Below are 17,172 nucleotides of genomic sequence, written 5' to 3' on the forward strand. Positions count from 1 at the left end.
GTGTAAGCCGGGCAAGTCACTGCCATTGCACATGCGCAGTCCTGTCCGCACGCCTCTTCGAGTGCCCGCTTATGGTCTGGGAATGTTCTGCATGTGCGCAGTAGCAATTTTTCCTTACTTTGCTTTTGAGGAGGCATGGGGCTGCACATCCAGGGTTTGGAGTGGGGACACTGAGGGAACCGAGCAGTGCGGGATGACTGCAAGAGACCAGGAAGAATTCAGGGGGCTGGAAGAAACGCCAGATAAGGAACTGTCCATTTTTTTTTCCAGTTAAAGTTTTTTAAAGAGGAACTGTAACCAAAGGGTAAACTTCATCCCAATCAGTAGCTGATACCCCCTTTCCTACCAGAAATCTTTTGCTTTTCTCAAACAGATCAGGGGGACCCAGTATATGTGAGGGGCATTTGTGCAAGCTGTGACACCACATAATATTTTGGAACTGACAAGCCCCCTTCCATTTTGTACATACATTTAGTTGGTATCCTGTTACTTTTGCAGGGCCCATATAAAGGAGACCATTTCTTGCTGTAGGAGGTCCCTCCTGGGGACAGAAATGGGGGAGTATTTCTTATCCAATAGGGCAGCCAGCTTCTCTAACCTGTGCTTCCTGTTCCCAAGCTCTGCACAGACCCCAGTGTTTATGCAGTTGTCAGTGCAGCATTGATGAATCTGCACAGGACCATAGTGCATATCAAGATGAATGTCAGTACTTCAAACAAATCTCTTAATATTTTTGGTTGTGGGAGCAAAGCAGAGCCACCACAGGAAATGCACACAGACCTCAGGGGACCCTCTGAACTCCCTGTTCATCTGTCTAAAGGAATAAGCCATGGGGGATATCATTGGTATGAATTACATCTGTAATGTATAGTTTAAAAACCATGTTTGTCATTGAGATGCTAATAGCTGCACGTGTCCCTCCAGCCATTCGGCTGACTCATCCTGTCTGAATGAGTCACCCGATAACTAGAGAAATTGATCCTTTGCAGGGATGCCAGGATCTAAAATAGTGTTCTCCTTTAAGACAATAGAATAGCTGGCTGTTGTCTGGGAGAAGCTATTTATGATTAATAGCATGGCAGGCGGTGTAACAACATCTTCTGAATGTGAATTTAAAGTGCACCTGAGACGAAAGTTGTTGCAGGTTTTATACTCACCTGGGGCTTCCTCCATCCCCCTTGAGGCCGCTCGGTCCCTGGGCCACTCCTGCCCCCTGCAGTATGGCCCAGTACTCTGTCTCGCGGCTGGGAGTGCTCTGTAGTTATTGTAGTTAGTTGTAGTAGTTCCTGCGCAGGCGCTAAACTCTCCTGGTCACCGGACTGCGACGGGGGAGCGCGCACAGCCAGGCTGCACATGCGGACTCGGACAGACTACTGGGCTGTCCTGTGGGGGACTTTCAAATTATCATTTTGCATAATCCTACATCAACTCGGAATTATTTGCATCCCATTGACCATCCCTACTCACTACAGGATACCTTGTGGGGCAGATTTACCAAAGCAAGCAAATAAAATGGAGCTAAACAAGTGCAGCAACCAATCCGAATCCATCCTCTGGCCATCTGCTCCACTTCTCCACCTGTTTTTCTCCAGCCTTCCTTGCACTGGTTTGGTAAATCTGCTCCTGCATTTGCAATTTTAAAAAGCAGATTATAGGCAAGAAAAAAAGAAAAATATTGAAAGCTTCATTGCAATGACTCGAGTTCTCCTGAAGGGCTCATACACCGGACTGCTGAACTATTCTTCTGAACTTATTACTTGCTTCAGCAGCCGAACTGCCAGGGACAAGAGCCTACAGGCTAGTAACGCGTTCTGTTACTAAGGATGGGGTTAGAGGGATGATGAGCGACCCATGACAAGGCCGGGAGGGAGTACAGTGGCGTTGGGTAGTGTTCGGCCGAGATGATCTGGCAGGCAGCAACGCTTGGCAGAGTCTTAAGCCTCAGCCAAATTTGAAGTGAACCTGAGGAGAGCGGTGATATGGAGGCTGCCATATTGGTTTCCTTTTAAACAATAACAGTTGCCTGGCAACCCCGCTGATCTATTTGGCTGCAGTAGTGTCTGAAGCACACCAAAAACAAGCATGCAGCTAATTTTGTCAGATCTGATAATAATGTCAAATACCTGATCTGCTGCATTCTTGTTCAGGGCCTATGGTTACATTTATTAGAGCCAGAGGATCAGCAGCATGGCCAGGGAACTGGTATTGCTTAACCTCCTTTAGAGGTAATCCCGAGTCAGGCTCGGGCCAGAAATCCGCAGCTCAAAGCGGTAACCCCGAGCTGGATCCATGGGAGGTGAGTAATGTGCAGGGCTGCTGCAGATGTAGCGGTATGATTTTTGGGGTCTAAAAGCTTGTGAAAAAAATTGCATCGCTTTCAGATCCTAAAATCCGAAAATAATCATTCCGCAAAGGAAATAAATATGGCAGCTTCCATATCCCTCTCACCTCACGTTCACTTTACAATTTCAATCCTGAACAGAAACTAAAAGTGTACCAGAGCTGGAGCTCGGGTACAAAATCACATACTTAAAGGTGTGTGTTTTTCCAGAGTAAAATGAGCCATTAATGTTCTCCTATGTTGCTGTCACTTACAGTAGGTAGTAGAAATCTGACGGAAGCGACTAGTCCATCTCTTCATAGGGGATTCTCGGCAAGGCTTTTATTCTTTATAAAGATATTACCTAAAAATGATTTAAACCATGATGCCGGCCAGCTTCCCTGCTCCCTACACAGTTTTTTGGCAGTTGGACAGAGCAACTGCCATTAACGAAGTGCTTTTGAAAATAAATAAATCCCTGACGTCAGATTTCCGTCAGTTTTCTGCTACCTACTGTAAGTGACAGCAACATAGAAAAGTAATTTATGGCTGATTTTACTCTGGGAAAAAACGTACTTCTTATTTGTATAGGTTTACACATATTTTAAATTTTTAAATTTTCCGCCATAGTGCCCCTTTAAGAAGAGGAGAGCCTCATTATGGATCCTAATGAGGCTTCCCTGGCTGTCCTTTGGTCACCCGTCGCAGAGCGTGGACCTTGATCAGGGCCGCGAGGGAAGCCTCAGCAATCACCTCTCAGCTCACTGCAGTATTCTGAATGCTTGTGCACTCTGCACATTCTTCTTGCTTGTTGAGCACTGTGGTGCTAAATACTTGGGGACTTTTTGGGGAGGGCAATAAAGGGAGTCTGTTTCCAAATCAAACAGCCAGGCATGAATAAACCAGGAATTCCTCAGAACAGGACTGAATGTTTGCCATGGACACCAGCACACTTCTGTCCTGCTTCTCCTCCTCCAGGAAGTCACCCCTGTGTCTTCTTTAGGAATTGGCTGCAGGGGGAGGCCATTGTGCCGTGCTGAGTTTTCACTTTCTAGTAAAAGATTTGATTTTCTGTGTGTGGTGGCTACGGCCCTGTATTGAGCTACTGCTGCGTTAATGTTAATTCATTCTGTACAGGGACATTTAATTCCCGTGCTGTTTGTCTGAGGTGACGTTTGTTCAGAGCTGAAAACAGCACTTCCAGGAATAGCTTGCTTGTATGCGCAGCAGCCCTCCTGATAATGCCAAATACTGCTGATAGTCATAACACAAGTCCGCCCAGGAGCAAATCCCTAGCTAAATATAGATTAGATGCAGACATGTATTACGCTATAAGTTAATGGGCCAGAGGTCACATGGAACACTTGGGCACATGTCAGCGTTGCCAGATGGGACATTATTTTGAGCCGGAGAGGCTTCTTTGACTTCCTCTATGTGGGTATTATAGCAGGGACTGGATTTTTAGTTTTGTCGCAGAGCTGAGTTAGCTACATCTCAGATTAGTCACATGTCGGCATTCTCCGCTTTGTTTTGCACGCAGTGTTTAGTCAGAAGCGGTGCTGACTGCTGTCCTACTGTGAGGGGAGAGATTTAGCCTTTTGTTATGAAACTTTTTGCTGGTAAAGTTTTATTAAAAATGATTTCAATTTGCAACCTGCTATGAAGTTCTTGTACTCATCAGTTCTCAAATAATTACTTGCACCGCAGGGAGAACTGTTTTGGAAGCAAACATCCTCCATTAGTGTTAATTATAGCACCTGTGTGAGATGCTATTGGGTGCATTTATGCCTTTAAAGTGAACCCAAAGTGAAAATAAACTGATGAGATAAACAATGATATTACTAATATACCTTCACTTTAATAAGTAAATGCTAATATGGATATTGGTCTCTCCTATAGGAAGCCTGAATGTGATCCTTTGGGATGTAGTGTCCAGTGCAGACCTCATACTGTTGTCGCAAAGCCCGTTCTGTGTTTGGTTTCCATCCGGTCAGATCTCTGGGGAATTTGTCTTTGTTCAGAGCTCTCCAGCTCCACTGATAGGAGATCTGGAGGAGGATGATATGATTTTCCTGCTTTTATTAATGCAACTCTAGAAATAGAACCTTGCAGTGGTTTGATAGCAGACGAGTCAGACCCCAGGCTAGGTATTTTTAGAATATTTTCCGTAAATAGCATAGTGCTTTTCAATGAGGCTTGATGGAGTAATAGCTCTGAGCTCTCCTCCTCATCACAGCATCAGGCAGCCACATGGGTCTGTAAATGGTCACCCCTATAAGCTTAGCAATAACTTGAATAATAAACTTTTCCTAAAATAAAGACAGACACCAGTATGTGGATGAAAATAGGCCTCTGCCTTTTATCTGGGTTTCAGAGGATTAAAGTTGGGTTAACCATAAAACCGTTATTTTATTTATATTTTTAAGCCATCCCTTTATTCAAATAAATAACAAAGAGGTTGATTCACAAAGGGTACTTATTTTTCACTGTAACTCTAAAGGTCCGTACACACGTCGGACTGGAGGCAACGACGGGTCCGTCGTTGCCTCCCGCTGGGCGGGCGGATCGCTCAAAAACAGCCGTATCAGTCCGCCGACAGTGCGTACACACGCCGGACTGTCGTTGGAACGCCCACCCAGCGGGAGGCAACGACGGACCCGTCATTGCCTCCAGTCCGACGTGTGTACGGACCTTTAGGAGAGCTAATCAATGAGATAAACAAGGAGAGATAATTCATGAGATAAATAAGGAGAGCTAAACCATGAGTTGTTCGATAAGGAGAGATATAAATTGTCAGTTAATAAGGTGAAATAATTCAACAGAAAATCTTTTGTGAATCGGGCCCAACGTATTTAAAGAGACTCCGTAACAAAAATTACATCCTGTTTTTTATCATCCTACAAGTTCCAAAAGCTATTCTAATGTGTTCTGGCTTACTGCAGCACGTTCTACTATCACCATCTCTGTAATAAATCAACTTATCTCTCTCTTGTCAGATTTGTCAGCCTGTGTCTGGAAGGCTGCCAAGTTCTTCAGTGTTGTGGTTCTGTGATGCATCTCCCCCCTCCAGGCCCCTCTCTGCACACTGCCTGTGTATTATTTAGAGTAGGGCAGCTTCTCTCTTCTCTCTTATCTTTTACAAGCTGGATAAATCCTCCTCTGAGCTGGCTGGGCTTTCACATACTGAGGAATTACATACAGGCAGAGCTGTCTGCACTGTCACACTTCAGTGGAAGATAGCTGCAGGGGGAAAGAAACACACAACTGATCTCTTGAGATTCAAAAGGAAGGCTGTATACAGCCTGCTTGTGTATGGATGTATTTTCTATGTGTGGACATACTGTACATCAACCTACTTCCTGTTTTGGTGGCCATTTTGTTTGTTTATAAACAAACTTTTTAAAACTGTTTTTAACCACTTTTAATGTGGCGAGGAGCGGTGAAATTGTGACAGAGGGTAATAGGAGATGTCCCCTAACGCACTGGTATGTTTACTTTTGTGCGATTTTAACAATACAGATTCTCTTTAAACAACCACCATGTAGAATCCAAGTCCATAAACCTTGCCAGGTTGGTAGACTCAAGGCGAACGATCCTGTGTTAAATGCCCACCCCAAGCGGTGGGTTACTTTACCCACAAGAATTACAACCTGTCTATACACCACGATGCCGACCCCAAGAAAATATTTCTTATAGAAAGGACTTATGAAAAAATACTTTAACAGTCTTGCAGTACAAATACTTGAATAAACTTTGACACAAATTCAAAATCCAGAAATTGGCATATTCATAAAATCTCTGTGAGCACAATATCCATGAGCAACAAAAGAGGACTTTTTTTTGACTTACCTACAGATGAAATTTTTTAAAATGTTGTTATCCTTATAAGAAAAGCCTAATAAAGAACCAATTTTAGATGGTACAAATCGTATGGACTGAACAACAGAAGAGGACTGTCATGAGACTGATACTATGATCTGGCTGATCATAGTACCAGTCTCATGACATTCCATTTTTTTGAATTTGAGTGTGGTGGATCACCTGCTAAGGGACTCTGTATAGCCATTCCTTTTAAAAGGGGCAAGTGTTCCTCTTCATGCACATGCACATGCACAGTAAGCCAGAGCCACACTTGCACGGGTGCAGCACAGCCATGCTTGTGCACAGGGCCAGATTTACCATAAGGCACTGTAGGCACGTTCCTACAGGCGCCTGATGAGGGAAATGTGGCTCACTCCCTCCCCAAGTGCCTCCCTCCCTCCTTCCCTATGCAGAGTCCTGAGCTGAGAGTAAATGAGAGGTTACTTACCTGCATCTTGGCATTCCACTCATGAGGACTCCCTTCAGTCTGAGGCACCTCTGGCTACCTAATACCTGGGGGGGCACCTCTAGTCACTTAATACTGAGGTTCCTCTAGCTACCTAATGCTAAGTAACCCCTGTAGCTACCTATGATGGGCAGGGGAAGTAAGGGAGAAGTGTCAGCCTGACCGGCCAGCACATTTGCTTTGTGGTTCAGCGGGGGTTTATTGGTTCATGGAGAGCGAAGTCTAGGGTGCCAGAACATTTGTGCCTATAGGCTCCTGTGAGGTAAATCTGGGCCTGCTTGTGTGTCATGACTAGCGCAGACTGAATCTTCAAGGTGGACTCAGGGCAGAAGTGGCGGTCACCAGGAAGACGTGAGAAGCCTCTGGAGCAGGGGTCTCAAACTCGCGGCCCGCGGGCCATTTGCGGCCCTCGATACAATATTTTGTGGCCCTCGCTGGCAAAAGCTTCCTTATAGTTCGCTTCAGTGCTCCCAAGTAATCCGCCGCATCCTCGCCGCTAAACGAGGGCTGAAGAGCCCCCAAATCGCCCGGGGGGCAATCCGCCGGCATTTCCTGGAAGGGGCAGAGCTTTCAGCTTCAGCTCTGCCCCTCCTGACGTCAATCGCCGCACAGATCGCCGCCTCTCCCCACCCCTCTCTGTGAAGGAAGAGTGAGAGGGGCGGGCAGAGGCGGCGATGTGCCGCGATTGTGAAATCCCTTATGCGGCCCAGCCTCATCCTGACTTTGCCTCCAGGGGTCCCCAGGTAAATTGAGTTTGAGACCCCTGCTCTGGAGGATCAAGAGGCTTACCTTTTCCTAGGTGAATAACTCCTTTTTTTCCCCCTTAGGTTTGCTTCGAAATCTCTACATTTTTGTTATTGGCCTTTAAACAGAGGACTGTCCTGTTCTACTGAATCATTTCTAATACACGTTTCATCCACAGTTGCTGAGGATATAAAAGTGTGTTGTGTGGAGGAGGTCTGGCACAGAACCTGACAAAATATAAAGTAGTGCCGTCGAAATGAGGGTAATTCTTAATGGACAGGAGGGAAATGTAGACTGGAAATCCACGTAATCCCTAATAAATCGTTTATAGTCTCATATAAATCTACACTTGTCAGCCGTGGGGAGATGTCTGCGTTGCTATTTCCAGCTCATCGGAGCTGCCATCAGCAGCAAAGCACTGCTAATCTTAGAATAAGCTGGCTGATGTAAGAATTACTTGCTGAGTATGATACCCGCAACATGACAGAGGCCTATAACAAGTGGATTTTAGTTCAGTTTGGTCAAATTATGATGAAAGGTGGCAGCACGGATTATTGCAGGTTACCTGTGATTGCTGCTCACAACCAGTCACAGATTTCACAGAAAGGTTAACAGATACCAGCAATCACCCCGAACCTAACTAGCTACTGTGCTACTATGAGCGCTTTCTGAGAGCTTTTCTGACCATCAGAGCTTTGTGGTTTTTTTGGTTTTTTTTTTTTTTAAATGCTCCCATTGACTTGCATTCAAATTGCAATCGGGGCAATTTTACTACGATTTTAAGGCCTTTTTTCCACAAGAAGCTGAAGGTGGGGAATTCTCTGACTGTCAGCTGTTCTTGTCCACTGGCCAGGCGCTTGATAAGGCTTGGCGTATTAAACACAATGTTTGCTAGCATAAGAGGACTAACATTGATAAAACTTACTTTGACTGAAAAAAGGAGTCTCTATCTCCCATAATTAGTGTTTCAGTATTCCAAACTAAAGAGGGAGGACTTTTAAGTAGAAGATCCCATAAATGGCCTGAGGTCCAAAAGTGTGCAAGGGTACTATTCCCTCTGCTCACAATTGAATGTTACCATACATACATCACCACCCCACCACAACAACCCAACATGTTTCATCCCATATACATTGGGGCTTCATCAGGGGACCATAACAAAGTGCCATAGCGCTAAAGTGTTAAACAAGAAAATTACAAAGCATACATGCATTGACATTGCCTCACAGCTATATAGACAAGCTTGGCACAGATGGTGGACAGGCGGCCGCTCCATGTAGTTGTACCGCTGTTCTCAGACACGACATGAGTTTTTGCTGCTGGGTAATGCCGCTGCGTTTCACACGTGACACATGCAGTGTTACTAAATGCTGCCCTTTGGCTGCATGTAATTACAGCCGAGCGGCGCTTGTGGCCGGCAGCTGAACCTCTCTACTTCAGTTTATCAAAAAGACCAGAATCTGATCAGAGAACAGTTACAGCGATGTCCAGAGATCAGCAGCACTGGCTATTTTCTGCCAACCCTGTACTATTGGTGAGAAAAAGTCAGATACTTGCATGAGGAGAGTCCAGAGGCTTCCCATGTTGTTCTCAACCCCACCACCACTGGCTGGGACACTCTTCTAGCTCGCGACCGTGCTCTCCTTCATGAACAAGCCCGGCTGTACTGTACATGAGTGAGCATGCCTGCGCAGCTTTGCCACTTGTGTTTGATTTTCAACATCTGTAACATTGATGTGTTGCTGAAAAGCAGACAGAAGCATGCCAGTGTGCTCCGTCCCTAAGGGCATCACAGCGGTGAGAACATATCTGACAAGCTTTTGTCAGCTAGGTGCAGAGGGTCCCTGTGCTGCAATGGTGGGTCAATTCGATGGGAAGCTTCAGGACAATCCAGAGGATTCCCTCTTCGTCAGTTAGTAAAACATTTTTTGTTTTTCCAGATAGTACAAGTTGACATTTGTGCAAACAAATAGTGTAAAGAATTATACTACCTCAGTTGCCATTACAGCAGGACTTCTGAAGTGTTGTGCTACAGGGGGTTTAACTTGCAGAATGCTGCAATAGTTGGATTTGCGTGAGAGAACACATTTCACTGAGATGTTTGAAGTCAAAGTTCAGGGACTTTCTTTCTTGTCCCTGAAAGTATTAAGTTGAAGTGTCTCATTCTAAGAGATCTTCCCTTACTTCCTGCTCATGCGATCTTCATGGCATGATTATCGAGCAAAAATTCTATCAAATTTTTTTTGCCCTTTTTGTGAATTTTCATGATATAAAATATATATATAATTTTTTTTTTTTTTTTTTTTTTACACAAGCCTATTTTTCAAAAAAATTTCCCAAAATTGAAAATCGCATTTTTGATGCTAAAATGACTGGTGAAAACTCGCAAGCGACACTGCTTCAGGGAACCTTGTGGCTTCAATCTGAAGACTGGTAGTTCTGGGGGAAGTATATGAGACCTGGTAAGAAAAGTTTAGGATGCATACACATAACCATTGATTGGCGGCTGTTTGGCCAATTTTACCACTTTGATGTAATATGAGGGCCACCAGCTTCTAAATACTATGTGTGTAGATTATGTAGGTAAGCTTTCATACTGCATGGCAGTGGTAAAAATAGCCATTCACTGGACTTCTGTTCCTATAAGGTACGGTAAGTGGGTTTATATGCTAGCTTCTGGGTGTTGGCATAGAAAATTCTTAGAAAAGTTAACGCTGGTTAGTTTGGTTCGGAATTTATTTATCAGTTTTATGAGAAAAAAATGAGTCAAGTCAATCAAGTGAAGATTTCGTAGGTGTGTGTTGTTATTTAGCCAAGGTCACTGGGTGCCACATGTGGTCTGGTGGTGTTTCTGGCAAGGAGCTTCATTTATATTTATGGACTGATCCTGCCACAGAATAGACCAGTCTCTGGGAACAAAGGAGGGAAAAAGTGCCCAGAATATGATAACATTTTATTAAAAACAATAAAATAAGAAAAACATGAGGTGGCTTGCCTCACTTAAAGAAAAATTCATATAATCAATCATTTTATTATTCATTGCGTAATAAAAATTCATCGATTATATGAATGTCTTTAATTGAGGTAAGCCACCTCATGTTTTTATCATTTTATTGTGTTTAAAGGGAAGGTTCAAGCAAAAAAAAAAAGTGTTTCATATACCTGGGGCTTCTACCAGCCCCATGCAGCCATCCTGTGCCCTCGTAGTCACTCACTGCTGCTCCAGTCCCCTGCTGGCAGCTTTCTGACCTCGGAGGTCAGGGCCGAATTGCGTACATTTTTACACATTCCCGCTAGTGCAGGAACATTAACGCATACATTTTTACGCGTTAGTGGTGCAACGCCTAAATTTTTGTTCCTGCACTAGCTGGAATGCGTAAAAATGTATGCAATGTGGCCCTGACCTCCGAGGTCAGAAAGCTGCCAGCGGGGGACTGGAGCAGCAGTGAGTGACTACAAGGGCACAGGATGGCTACATGGGGCTGGTAGAAGCCCCAGGTAAGTAAAACTCATTTTTTTTTTTTGCTTGGACCTTCCCTTTAACAAATCCTGTATCATAATCTGGGCACCTCTTCCCTCCATTGAATTGGATTGGTGTTCTAGTCGGCACCCTGTGGCACTGCCACCCAGTGGACCATCTAGTCTCGTTTTATTAGCGTGCGACCTTCATCTGGATACCCGAGTGGTGTCGTGTTTGTTGATCTCCACCTGCCTGCATTGGTTAGTTGCCCATCTGCAACTTTTCCTTTTTGAGTTTTCCGTTCCACCACTTACATTTTCTCATTATTTTGTGACATACTGCACCACTGGTTCTTCTGTTGTCTCTGTGTTTTTGTTTTCTCCTAGGGTACTCTTTGATCACCCTCCACCCCCATACAGTCTCTGGAAAGATTGTGGTGAGGATAGCTGCTGTGACATAGTATGCAGAGTTAAGAAATGCAAAATGGATATTCTGCCAACTTCAGTCAATAGGCTCCTTTAGAACAGTCATGCTAAATTAAACAAGTCTCGGTTTTACTGTCTTAATAAATAACTGTAGGTTTGACAGGCAGAGTATGTGTTCTCCTTGCACACAAACATGTCTGTTGTTTGCTTTATAATTTTGGGCTGGTCCTTTTCCACGGCTGGTTCTGGGATTGGTGCCATGGCTTGGCAGAATCGGTTGACATGCAGTAAACAGAATGTTTGGAACAGGAAAGTTGTATGTGTCCGCTTCGGAAATCAGATAGTTGTCCTTCTGGCACTTAGGCCAAGCAGGAACTATATGCACTATAGTACAGTAATGAAGATTTCCACAAATCTTGATACTGGCTAGACTTATATGCATCAGGAAATCGTGTGTACTACATGGGTGAAAAAAACATGGGTCTTGTGTCCTTTTACATCTGCTCTAAGTAATCATGTTCTACAATGGGTTTGGATAGCCTTTTAACTACTTAAGGACCGAGGTAATTGAAATCTATGCCCTGTTTTGATGGTTACCTGGCTGGCAGGGCGTAGATTTCAATTCACTGCCACAGAGCGCAGCCGCCATTTTCGTCGCTTCCGCCAATCTCGCCGCTGAATCCCCGCCGTGTCCTGTCGCAGCTCACTTGCTCTGCCTGTCTCTATGACAGAGCCCTGTGAGTCGGTAAGGCAGGGCCGTGGAGTCGGTCCAAAAATCCACCGACTCTGACTCCTCTGTTTAGGATTCCTCCGACTCCTCGACTCCGACTCCTCTAATTTTCATATTACAATTTTGTTGATTAAAAGTATGTAATGTGAAATTCGTCTCTTAACTGCCAACGCTTAGGAATTTTACAAGACGACTGAAGTGAGAAGGATATGTAGACTACTATATTAATTCCCTTTAGACTAAAACTAGTCCTTGGTAAGAGTACTTACATCTATCAGGCCCTAGGCAATGTGACTGTGGGTACATGTAAGAATGATGTGCAGGGGCTCGTGCTCTGCAGGGGAACGAGGAGATTCTTCCTCTATTACACATTCTTCATGTACAATCTGAACATGGATCAGGCCCTAGGCAATGTAACTGTGATACATCTAAATGTGATGTGCAGGTACGCTGCAGGGGAATTAGGAGATTCTTCCTCTATTACACATTTTTCATGCACAATCTGAACCAGGTTTATGGGTGACAGACAACACCTCTCTGTTCAATGTGCACAACATTCTCAGTGGATTCCCTGCAGCTCTGTGGGGAGTGCATATGTAGAGTATAGTACTACTGTGTAACAAAGTAAACCTGAGACAGATGAAATTAAAGTTTTATACATACTCCAGCCTCCTTCAGGCTAATCAGTCCCTCGTTGTCCTCCTCCACCACCTGCATCTTCTGCTATGAGTCCAGGTACTTGAGCCAGTCTGGCATAGTGCGCATGCACACACTCTGCCGCCAGAAGCGTGCTACACCTGCGCAGCACTATTGCGCAGGTGCAGAATGTTCCTGGCTGTGGGAGCGGCAGGTGGCTGGACTGCGCTGACTGGCTGAATTACCAGGACTCATAGCAGAAGATCCAGGTGGTGGAGGAGGACAGCGAGGGACTGATTGGCCTGAAGGGGGCTGGAGGAATCCCCAGGTATGTATAAAAAAACTTTACTTTTCATTCGTCTCAGGTACCCTTTAATTTGTAGTCACCTAACCAAATTTTAACATATCAAATTATTTGATTTCATAAGCAAAGGGAGTGCATACATTTGCATAAATCAGCATCAATGCAGAATTATTTCCATCTCATTGACCATCTCTATTAGTGACACAGCTACACATCAGGCTTTATTCTTACAGCATAGATGTTATTTAGTATATATGAGATTCCTGTGTACACATCATATATACAGTCACAGTCAGATATGTAGACCTTTTCTTGCCTCTGGGTAACCCACTCTGTGTCAAACTATGACTTGCCTGGTGTTACAAATGTTGTTATTCGGCTGCATTTGAATTGGACCTGATAGGTGCTTTTGACCAACCCGTGAGAGGCTGAACTGCCCGGCCTGCCCAACAAGTTCAGCCTCCTGTGTAAAGAGACCTAATCCTCCTAGGTTATCTCTAACCCAAAGGCTAGGTCTACAGTGAATGCAATGTGTCGCCTTCCAGATGTTGTGCCATTCAGTGTAATCCCTTTCTGCTGCATTAGTGCACAATGGATTCTTTGCCATTCCATTCAGCAAGGCACGAAGTCTTGTGCACAAAGTCTCAGGGCTCATTCACACGAAGGGCATTTTTGCCCTTTTTCCCAGCGCAGGCAATTTTCAAAATCACCCACAAAACGCTTGTGCAATCAATCTATAGAAGGTTCATATCAGCACGTTGCATCCGCTTTACGCTCCGCAAAGTGGTGCTTGTAGAATTTTTGGGGCGTTTTTGCAATAATGGAAGGTATAGGAAGAGCACGAAACGCTCACAAAACCGCTTTATGTGGTGATTGCATTCGCGTTTTTTAGAATAAATACATTGTATTTATTATTTTCCGGGTCAAAGAGTTCACTTCCTAACTTGCGTCGGGAGTTAATGACAAAAGCGCTTTTACCAAAAATGCAGCATGTAGTGGAGCGCCGGGAGGGAAAAAAAGAGCGCACAAAACGCAAAACGATTGCCTTTGTGTTTTTAGGTGTGAATGGGGCCTCAGAGAGAAGCTGAGGCAGCACATTCAGTGTAAACCCAACCTGTGGCCTCCTTTATTAGTTGTCCTTGTGAGGTGCCTGAGAAATGGTTTTGTGGGAATTTGTACGGAAGGTAACATCAGAGCAGGGGCGTAGCAATAGACCCTGCAAAGGATGCAGCCGCAGGGGGGCCCAGAAGCCACAGGGGGCCCCATCCTGAGAGACTGACCACTAAGGGCAAGGAGAGAAAAATATGTTCTGCTCTCTGTAAAATTGTTCTAATGACTGCATCTGCTCAGCCACTGATAAGGGATCATACAAAGTTTTGCACACAAAGATTTGTAGACAGAACCTATTCATTGTGCAGCAGGCTCTTCTGTACAACATCCAACCCCCAACCTCTCTACCCCTCCCCGAGTGCTCTGTCCTGAGAGGAGGGGGCCCCATTCAATGTTTCAAGGGGGGCCCAGTAATTTCTAGTTACGCCTGCTTCAGAGTAGGATCTTCATAGAAATCTCGGCTTGAATTTCCTGGGTCTACTTCAGGGTCTCTCTCACATCTGGATTTAGAGAACTTTGCTGAGGGATGCAATGAGCCGAGTCTTGGCAAACTAGTAGGCACCTCATAAATCCAATTGTTGTTTCAGTAAATGCTGAATGTAATGCCTGAGGAATTCACGCCAGGATTGCATTATTCAGAATGATACTCTCTGCCATGTTTCCATACTTTATATAATCAGTTATTTCCTTGTTTAAATAACAATTTAATAGTAACAAGTTATATAATTGAGGTCAGGAGTGGTACAGTTTCTTCTCCCACCCTGCATTGGCCTTCTTAATGCATACTAGATGCCTGTAACTTTGTATAGAACTAACAAAATAGTGCCTGTTATGGCCCATACTCACGGGCTACTTTTGTAGATTGTCGCTAGCACACGGGAACGTGTGCGCAACAGTTCGGCGACAGCTCGTCGCCAGGTCCCTCCGCATACACACTGCGGAAGAGGGATTAGGCATGCGACGGAAGCTGTCGCCGTCGTCCCTCCCCCCCGCCGGAAACTCAGTGCACTCAGCTGCAGGTTGCTGTCACTAGTCCTAGCGAAAGTTGCGGCGGCAACTGTCGCCAGGTGATTGACCGCGCCAATCGCCTGGCTACAGCAGCGACGAGCGGCGGTTCGGGGCGCGCGCCATACTCACGGGCGACCCGTCGCCGCAACACGCGCGTGCCACATGGTTGCGGCGACAATTGTAGCCCGTGAGTATGGGTCATTAGGCACGTGTATGTCCACAACAAAGCCTGAAAGTGGATCTGAACTTTTGCAAGGAAAATATATAAAAATTCAGCTTGTATGTATTTAGAGAGTTTAGCCATATTCCCCCTCTTCTGTGACTAATCACAAGTGCAATTTGATCTCTATTCTTTGTCCGCTCTGGAATCTCTGCTGCCTCAGCAGAGCAGTGAATTTGTAAACACAGGATGTTAACCCTATAACTGCTTCCATAAAAGCAGGAAGTAAAAACACTGCAGATTTATTGCAGGATTTGTATCAGCTGTAACAGACATGGTTTTCTTAAAAGGTTATTAGAGCAGAGAGGAAGTTCGGAGTTCAGGTCCGCTTTAATGCATGGAATACACGATTTTTTTTTTGGCAGATTTACTTTCCGATCTATTTTCCAATCGATTTTCTGATTGATTTCCTTTCACCTCTATGAGAAAATCGATCAGAAAAATGATTGAAATCTGATGGGACCTGTTGGAAATTATCTATCGAGCCATCTATATGCCGAAAAAACTGATGGTGTATTCCTAGCACAATGTGAATATGTGAGTAATGAGATTGATGGTTACACATATGATGATATAAACAATTGAACACTAAAGCTATGTACACACATGCGACAACGATCGTTCGTTGTCAACGACGAACAAACTTTTAATTGATGAAAGAACGACCTAAGTAAAGTTAGTTTTAAAAGGTGTGTAACGATCAGATCGTTAGAACGAACGTTACATCACGTAAAGCAACTATTGCGCCTGCGCATAAAAATGAAAAGTTCCATGGAGAAATAGTGAAATGCGCATGTCACGCCTAGTACGAACGACCGTTCTCCAACGATGTACTACTTTTGCAAACGATCTTCGTTGGAAAAAATCCACCAAGCTAGATTGTTCGTTTTTAACGATCTAGCTCGTCCGTCGTTAGACTTAATAGTCGTTGGCTGCTTTTTTTTTTTAGACAATCGTCGTTTGAAATGATCGGGGAATGATCGTTTCAAACGACTATAGTCGCATGTGTGTACGCACCTTAAGAATGAGGGCACATTATTATTGGATTTATCTTTGCAATTTATGAATAATGTAAGCTATCTACACATTTATGAATATTTCAAGTTGTATGCAAACTGTTTTTTCCTTGATTGCTTTGATTGTATGAGAATGTGAGCACTTTATTATTCGATTTATATTTCCAATGAATGCATAATGCAAATGAACAAAAAAGGGATCCGCAAACCAGACCAGATTGAAGTAGAAAAAGGCTAATATATTTATTTGAAAAATCCACAGACAGTGCAATAAAATCACAGGATCAACTCACGCGTATCGGCCTTACCATCTGCCTACCAACTACGATTAAGGGCAGATGGTAAGCCCGATACGCGTGAGTTGATCCTGTGATTTTATTGCACTGTCTGTGGATTTTTCAAATAAATATATTAGCCTTTTTCTACTTCAATCTGGTCTGGTTTGCGGATCCCTTTTTTGTTCATTTATCTCGTATGGCCTGGCTGACCTGATCCTGCACCGACTGATATGATGTTTGGTTACAAAAAGAGAGAAGAGTGGGCACTGCTGCATAAAATCCCTTTATTGTGACCGGGTTACAGAAGGTCGCAGTGGGGGGAGAGGGTTGCCTGACAGCTGTTTCGCAGGTGTGCAACCTGCTTCTTCAGAGGCTTCTTTTAGCCTCTGAAGAAGCAGGTTGCACACCTGCGAAACAGCTGTCAGGCAACCCTCTCCCCCCACTGCGACCTTCTGTAACCCGGCCACAATAAAGGGATTTTATGCAGCAGTGCCCACTCTTCTCTTTTTGTAATCAAGACGCTGTGGCATACTGGTGCACGCTGCAGGTAAGCCCACTTGTGACCGTTCCATCCCTGCCGCATACTGGTGCCAG

General features: G+C 44.5%; 1 protein-coding gene across 1 annotated transcript in view; it reads left to right on the forward strand.

Annotated features, from left to right (window-relative positions):
* Positions 1–2,788: 2,788 nt before the first annotated feature.
* Positions 2,789–17,172, forward strand: part of LIFR (LIF receptor subunit alpha) — a 123,120-nt gene continuing 108,736 nt past the window's right edge. Inside the window, exon 1 of the mRNA XM_068271809.1 lies at positions 2,789–2,835. The gene's annotated coding sequence lies outside the window, so the exon portion shown is untranslated. The remainder of the gene's footprint in view (positions 2,836–17,172) is intronic.

Source organism: Hyperolius riggenbachi, chromosome 1 (assembly GCF_040937935.1).
Source record: "Hyperolius riggenbachi isolate aHypRig1 chromosome 1, aHypRig1.pri, whole genome shotgun sequence".
Lineage (NCBI taxonomy): Eukaryota > Metazoa > Chordata > Amphibia > Anura > Hyperoliidae > Hyperolius > Hyperolius riggenbachi.